General features: G+C 42.3%; 1 pseudogene; it reads left to right on the forward strand.

The window, feature by feature from the left end:
• Positions 1-2,058: 2,058 nt before the first annotated feature.
• Positions 2,059-7,307, forward strand: part of LOC102468224 (RNA/RNP complex-1-interacting phosphatase-like) — an 8,216-nt pseudogene continuing 2,967 nt past the window's right edge.

Consider the following 7,307-nt stretch of genomic DNA (forward strand, 5'->3'; position numbering starts at 1 on the left):
CCAAAGCACGAAAGTAAGGTGGCTATAGTGGCTCCAGCAGCAGCAGTAGCTATGGCAGTGGTGGAAGGTTTTAATTAACTGCCAAGAAACAAAGCTTAGCAGGAGAGGAGAGCCAGAGAAGGGACAGGGAAGCCAAGCACAGTGGTGGCAAAGCCTAGCTGCTACAAAAAAGACATGTTTTAAGCAATACTCATGTGGATGGGCAAAAAACATGAGGACTGTATTTGTGACTAATTGTATAACAGGTTATTTTAGTTTCTGTTCTGTGGAAAGTATAAAGCACTTCAAAAGGGTCTTATTTTAGAATTATTTATTTTACTTATTTATTACTTCTCTTAAATTTTTTTCTACAGGGCACACACACACTCATGAGAGAGAGAGAGAGAGAAAGAGAGAGAGAGAGAAAGGCAAAGGCAAAAAGCAAGCGAAAGGGAAAGGGAAAGGGAAAGTGAAAGTGAGAAAGCAAGTTTCCAGGTCAGGGACTTGAACCAAAGAAGACCATGTAGGAGTCCAGTGCCTTAACCACTATGCCACCTGCTGGCCCCCCAATAAAGAGTTTTAATACAGATTTTTTTTTGCACCCATGCTGTTGATTGCTAAATGTAATAGTCTGATCATGACACTGAATAAATGTGTCTTTTTGAAAAACAAACAAAAATAGTACTAGAAGTCTCAGCCAGAGAAATTAGACAAAAAAATTAAAATCATTTTAATTGAAAAGTAAAGTAAAATTATCTGTTTTCAAATGACATGACCTTATATGTAAAAAATCCTAAAGATTCCACAAGAAGTCTGTTAGAACAAATTCAGAAAAGTTGTAGGAAAACAAAATCAGCACACAAAAACTGGCTCCTTTCCTATACATTGATAATGAACAATCAAAAAAGAAAATAATTCCAATTACAGCAGTATAGCATAACAAAAAAGAAAATAAAAAAGTAAATGGTAATAAGCTTCATCAAGAAGACTAAAGATTTATACTTGGGAACTAGAAAGCATGGCAGAAAGGAATGAAAGAAACACTAATAAATAGAAAGGCACCCCGTGTTTGTGGATTAAAAGACAATATAATTAAGATGTCAATATTCTTAAAGAAATCTATAGATTCAGTGATTGCTATTAAAAAATTCTGATTATTATTTTTTTGCAGAAATAGAAAAATGCATCCTAAAATTTACGTAGAATCTTAAGAATCCTAAATTTAAAAAAATCTTAAAATTAAACAAAGCTGAGGATGCATACTGCCTAATTTCAAAACAGCATAAAGTTAGCATAAACTAATCAAAATTGTGTGGTACCAGCGGAAAAACAGACATATAGAGTAACAGAATAGTATAGACAGTCCTCACATAAATATTCACATATATAGTCAAATTATTATTATTTTAACTATTATTTTATTTAACTTTATGTATTTACTTACTTTAATTTGATCAGAGAGGGACAGAATGTGAAAGAGGGACAGTGAGAGGGAAAGTGAGAAAGGAAGCAGCCAGGTCCAGGACTTGAACCGCAGTTGAACATGTGGATGTTCAGTGCCCCCAATCACCATACCACCTGCTGGCCCCAGGTCAAATTATTTTTGACACACATTTCATGACTATTCAATGTGGAAAGTTTTTTCAACATATGGTGCTAGAAATATCGGATATACAAATGGAAAAAAACAAAGCTGGACTCTTATATCACACACAAAAATTAATTAAAATGGACCAAAGACCTAAAAACTAAAACTATAAAACTCTTAGAAGAAAACACGGGCAAAAATCTTCATGATATTGAATTCGGTAGTCATTTCTTGATTACGACACCATGGAAAAAGATAGCAAAAGGAAAACAGAAAAATTGGAATTCATAAGTATAAGCTTTTATATACCAAAGGACACTATCAACACAATGAAAATGCTATCACATGGAAAACATTCAAATTGTATATCTGATAAGGGGTTAATATTCAGGCTGTAAGGAACCCCTGCAACTCTACGAAAAAAAAAAAAATCCATTTAAAAATGAGAAGACTGACTGGCGGCTTTGGCCTGTTTGGTTACGGGTGGGCAGCATCTTGGGGCTCACATGAGCCAGAACTATCATATCTGAAGAGGCCAAGGCCAAGGCCATGACTTTTCTGGATGTCTGTCAGCCAATAAGAAGAAAGGTGAAAACCATGTCCCCATACCTGAAAGGGTCTTGCTATGTCTTGATCCTCCTGCTTCAGCCTCCCAAATAGTTGCACCTGGCTCTTTCATATAGGGCCTAGCTATATTGTCCACATTGGCTCTGCAATCACAATCCTTCTACCTCAGTCTACCAAATAGTTGGGACTACAGCACATGCCACCTTGTTGGCTTTTAGGGTGTGCCAGGAATTGAATCTGGGCCTCCCATGTGACCCAAGTCATCTGAGTAGCAGTGTCTACCAGGTCTTAATAAAAACATCTCTTGCGCCTATGGATCCCATGGAAGAAGCATTGTTAAAGTCTCCTCCCACTGCCATCAGGTCTAATTAGAGCCTCCTAAAGAGTCCAAATAGCTGTGAAAGCTTTTTATTGGAAGGTTGAGATTTGAGACAAACAACGAGAGTCTGAGGAACCATTCTGAGAATGGTGAATGCTCATGGACTTTGTGGTAATGAGAGATCCAAACACCAAGCACTCTAGAGGCTTTGGAGTATCTACCTCTTCCATATCCACTTTGGAAAAGGTAGATACAGCCATCAATGCAAAGCCATACTGAAGGACCAGAGCAAGACTAGAGTGACTCCATTTTGTCACACCTTACTGAGGGACGGCACCATTTCAAAGAGGTGAGCCAGTCACATTAAAAAGAAAAGTCATGAGACCATCACCCCACAGGGACTGACCAATGAGAAAAACAGAAGAGATCCCAGAAACCTAAAGAACATTTTTGCCCAACTTAAAGGCTTAATAACCAATCAACCAGAGACAACTACACTCCCTGTAATCTACAACCAATACATTGCCACCTGAGTGCATTCCTCAGCACCCCTCGACCCCCTCCCTCCTCCCTTTCTTTAATAGCCAAATAAACACCCAGCCCAACTAACACACAGGGCTCTCAACTCTGACCTGCTGTCGGATTGGGAGTCCTGGCTTGAACACGAATAAAAGCGACCCTTGTGTGCTTGCATCGGAATCGGCTCCTTGGTGATCTTTTGGGAATTTCGCAACCGGGGCACAACACTTGGGGGCTTGTCCAGGATTCTCCAAGACCCCCAGGATACCTGAACTGGAGGGTTGACTGATAACATCCAGTGTGTTTCCTTTGTCTCTGTGTTCGTCCTGTTTGGTCTCTGAGGGCCCTAACTCTGTAATAGATCAGAATCAGTCTAGCGGACGCGCTGGCAGCCCACTGATCTAGGGTCCTGGAACGTCTTGCAGGAGGAGGGACGGAGTACCCCTAGTTGTTCTGAGTCTGAGGGGATATAGCCAGTTGCTCCCACGGTATGGCATGAGGCCGTGGTCCCACTTTAGGTTCGTTTTTCACTCGGCGAAGAGCACCTGCACGGCCGCATTTGTCCTGTCTGTGTGTTCAGTACCTATCTCTGTGGGTGTGTACATTTTTCTGATGGAAATGGGACAAACTCAGACTTCTCCCATGATGCTCATGACGGAACATACCCTGAAGAATAATTAACCTGCTTGCTTTGCTTCTGTAACCAGCTTTTTGGTTTGAAGATAGAGAGAGTTCTCTGAGGGGACATAGTGGGTCGCTCCTGTGGTACGGCATGAGGCCGTGGCCCCACTTTAGGTTTGCTTTTCACTCGGTGAAGAGCATCTGTGTGGTATTTGTCCTGTCTGTGTGTTCATTACCTGTCTCTGTTGGCTTGTACGTTTTTCTGACAGAAATAGGACAGACTCAGACTTCCCCTCTGATGCTTATGACAGAACATACCCTGCAGAATGATTAACCTGCTTGCTTTGCTTCTGTAACCAGCTTTTTGCTTTGAAGATAGAAAAACCCTACCCACTATCTCTCCTGAAGTCCCTTCACTTTGTTCCTTTGTCCTTGTAAATCATCAGGTCACCCTGGACATGATTATGCATTTTTGGCCTATTTAAGCTCCATTCCCCTTTCACTCAGGGCTGTGGGGTTTTGAGTGACATAAGTCCCCCCATATACCACCGGCTTAATCAATAAACTCCAATAAATTTGGCTATGTTTGGATGTCCTCTTATTTCTCACTGAGTAGATTATAACATTTGGAGGTCCCAGCGAGATCCGTACCTGTCTGGTACATGGGTGAGGCATCCTAGGGAAAGTGGCCTCACTTGACCTGGCTGCCGGCTACCCAGGAACTGTTCTAGGGGAGATGCCACCTGGGATTTCCCAGTGCCCCAGAGCTCCTCTTGGGATTGTTGGCAGCTGACAAGAGATTCTGACTGCTCCTCCAAAAGTCTGTGAAGTTTTGCTGTAAGACCTCCAGAGGCATTTCTTTGGGTGTCCTGTTCTGTTCTATCTGCTTCAGTGAAGACAAATCAGTGAGTAAGGTGTTGGCCACAGGGAGAGAATCCCAAGTAGGGTTGGAGTCCCTGGAAGGCCCCTGAAAGTCCAACCAGCAGGAAATCAGGGTTAGAGTCCCTGACAGGGATTGAATCCCTGGTTTGAGGGTGTGAGTCCCTCCACAGGTGGCTGGATTCAAGGCTGATCAGACACAGCTATAGAACCCCTACTTAGGTTCTACCAGACATGCTGGAATCTGGGGGGCAGATGGTAAGGGGTTTGAGTCCCCCCTCCTAGCCCTTAGACAGTTTGTGGGAAATCAGGGTTAGAGTCCTTGACAGGGTTTGAGTCCCTGGAAGTTTCAGGGTGTTTTTTTTTAGGGTTTCTTCTCCTTTTACTGTCTTGTACTTATTTTCTCCATACTCTCTTGGATTGGTGGGAAAGAATGTAATAGCCTCTTGTGTGCATGATGAGTGATGACTGTGTGACTGTGTCTGTGGTCCCACAGCTACGGCTACAGTGCAAGAATGAGTCCCTAACAGGGTTTGAGTCCCTGGGATGACAGGGTTTGAGTCCCTGGAAGATCAGGGTTTAAGTCCCTGGATATCTTGGGATTTTTGTATGGGTTTCTTTTGTTTCTTCTGCCATTTTAATTATTTCCTCTGCATCCTCTTGGAAAACGTTACTTGGTTCTATCCCTCCTCCACCTCACTTGAGGATATCGAGTAATAGAATATTGATCGAGGAGTTCTTCAAGAACTGACGAGCCCTACAGTCACAGTGCTATTGCTGAAAATTGCCTTGTGACCATAGGAGGGATGGTAGAGGCAAGAGAGTCCTAGAATGCCCCAGGGTACTTCCTGACCAAAGAGCACACTTGCCTTTTTAGAAATCATGAAAGGCTAGAACAGTTCCTTTAAAGTCCCTTAGAATGCATGCTTAAGAATCTTTTTTTTTTTTTTGGAAGAGGTTTTCTCTATAGGGCACGTGCGCTCACCAGACAGAGAGACAGAGAGACAGAGAGACAGAAAGCGAGAAATCACACACACACACCCCCCGGGGGGATGGCCACGCCGCAATCCCTTCTCCTCCATTCTCCTCTCAGGATCTTGGGCACGCATGTGCCCGGCGTGAGTTTTAAGTCACCGGTCCAGGATGGGAACCGCAGTCGACTACGTGGGAGTCCAGCGACATGCTGGTCCCTATGCTTAAGCATTTCAATGAGGCATTTGTAGAATTGTGATTATGGCATCATACTCTCCATCCCAAAACTGAGAGGGCCTTTTAAAAACATCACACTTAAATGGGGTAGAAATATCAGGAATATTTGTGTTGTAAAAACTCTAATGGTAGAGGCAACAAAAGGTTAAAACCCACCTTCCTCGAGTGTTGCCAAAAATAAAAAATTTGCTCAATGTAGATGTATGACAAGCTTAATAGCTCCTTTAAAACATCAAATTTCCCAAGGTAAAAGAAAGAAAGAAAAATATGCATGGTTGTTAAAAACTGGGCCTATATATCTGGAACAAAAGCTAGAAAACTGTAACAGCTTAATAGGATAAGGGTCTCAAGGTATAGGGTGAAACAAGTTAAGGCTGGAGCTCCAGACTGCCTTGTCCCCCAGCCCCTTGCCTTTTTGTACTTCTGTATCTTTTAGTTAGGCCTCTCCCCCACTAGACTCTCTCATTAGTTAAATGATCAAGAAAGAGGTTTAGCTAGAAAAACAAACATTTAGATTGAGACTACATTCTCCAGCTAGAGCTTTTGAACAAGTGATAAGAGTGATGCCTTGTAAAAACCTGTAAACTGGACTTTGCCCTCCTGACAGTATTCAGCCACTCCTTGCAGGATCTACTGAAACTTAGGTTCACTTCTCAGTGTAGGGACAATTCAGAACAAGTATCAGAAAATTCCCAAATAACTCAGAGGAGTGTTATAACAAAATTGGCAAGGCACCTTAACCTTTGATTTAACTCTCACCCAGTAGTCACTCGTGGTAATCCTGAAAGCTGGGAACTACTCTGAGGACAGGATCTGGAAATGGCCCAGATCAGACAGAGTCTCTGCCTCAGTGGGGACTTGTCCCCAATATAGAGTTGACAGTGGCAGCTACAGATGAGACAGAATGCACTGAGCTCTGAAGGGAGCTCTGGACTTCTGGAGTCTATGCTGGCCTTTGAAATTGAGAATTGATGGGACCTGAGAACCCAATGGCTCCCCTTGGACATTTGACAACACTGGACAAGACTCAGGTAACCCTTAAAGTGACTAAGATTAATTTCTGTCTAAATCAGAGGTTAGGTTGTTTCCAAAAGTATACTCACAAAAAAAAGAATCAAAACAAAACATAGTAAGCAGGTTGACTAACCATGTGACAAAAGAGAAAATTATAAGACCTAGCCAGAGGGGAGACATCTCTATCACCAACTAAAAGTTCTTGTAGCTGCCCTTGACTGTGTCCTCACCCTCCTACACACAGGAGGAGAAAAAATTGTGCCCACAAGCAGTAGGCTACTAGAAGACCCAGAAGATGATTGCTGTTACCAAATGGGCAGGCCAGTAGTCCCTGAGGCCCTTCAACAAGTCATTATAGATCAAGTACACCAGATTAACTAACTGGGAAAGACAAAGCTTGCTAAACTGGTTAAGAGAAAAATGCTTTGTGCCTAGTCTAGACAGCCTTATCAATGGTGTTGTCTCAAAAGGTGTTGCTTTACACAGGTAAATCCTAAAACCCTTAGGCAAGGCTCCCTTGAGAATCAAATTGATTGAGTTAGTGTTTTGGAGCTGGTTGGGCTATCTTTTAATGTTTTTTTTGTTTTTTTTTTTTTTTGAGAGGTTTTCACT

This window comes from Tupaia chinensis, unplaced genomic scaffold (assembly GCF_000334495.1).
Source record: "Tupaia chinensis unplaced genomic scaffold, TupChi_1.0 Scaffold000039_1, whole genome shotgun sequence".
NCBI lineage: Eukaryota > Metazoa > Chordata > Mammalia > Scandentia > Tupaiidae > Tupaia > Tupaia belangeri.